Below are 276 nucleotides of genomic sequence, written 5' to 3'. Positions count from 1 at the left end.
AGCCAGAAAGTGCATTGGGCGGCTCACTCATTTATCCCATACTTACTTCCATAAGCAGAGTGGCGCCGCGGAAGCGTGCTGGGCCCATAACCCAGAGGTCGATGGATCGAAACCATCCTCTGCTAACTGGGCTGTGTCAACCTTTCTTTAAGTGCTTAGTGAAAGGCCTTCCTTTCACACATACGCTCTATTGCTACGAGTCATTTTTTAAATATGGTCATCAGCATCCAAATTGAGACGGTCAGTCACTGTGGACCAAAGTCAGCAAACAGTTTC

At 47.8% G+C, this 276-nt stretch overlaps 1 non-coding gene across 1 annotated transcript; it reads left to right on the top strand.

Annotated features, from left to right (window-relative positions):
• Window positions 1-53: 53 nt before the first annotated feature.
• On the top strand, window positions 54-125 carry TRNAM-CAU. The gene has a single exon. It is a non-coding gene; the product is annotated as a tRNA-Met (tRNA).
• Window positions 126-276: the final 151 nt, after the last annotated feature.

Source organism: Nanorana parkeri, unplaced genomic scaffold (assembly GCF_000935625.1).
Source record: "Nanorana parkeri isolate BGI_ZX_2015 unplaced genomic scaffold, ASM93562v1 scaffold5351, whole genome shotgun sequence".
NCBI classification, from domain to species: Eukaryota; Metazoa; Chordata; class Amphibia; order Anura; family Dicroglossidae; genus Nanorana; species Nanorana parkeri.
This window is presented reverse-complemented; position numbering and strand designations above follow the sequence as displayed.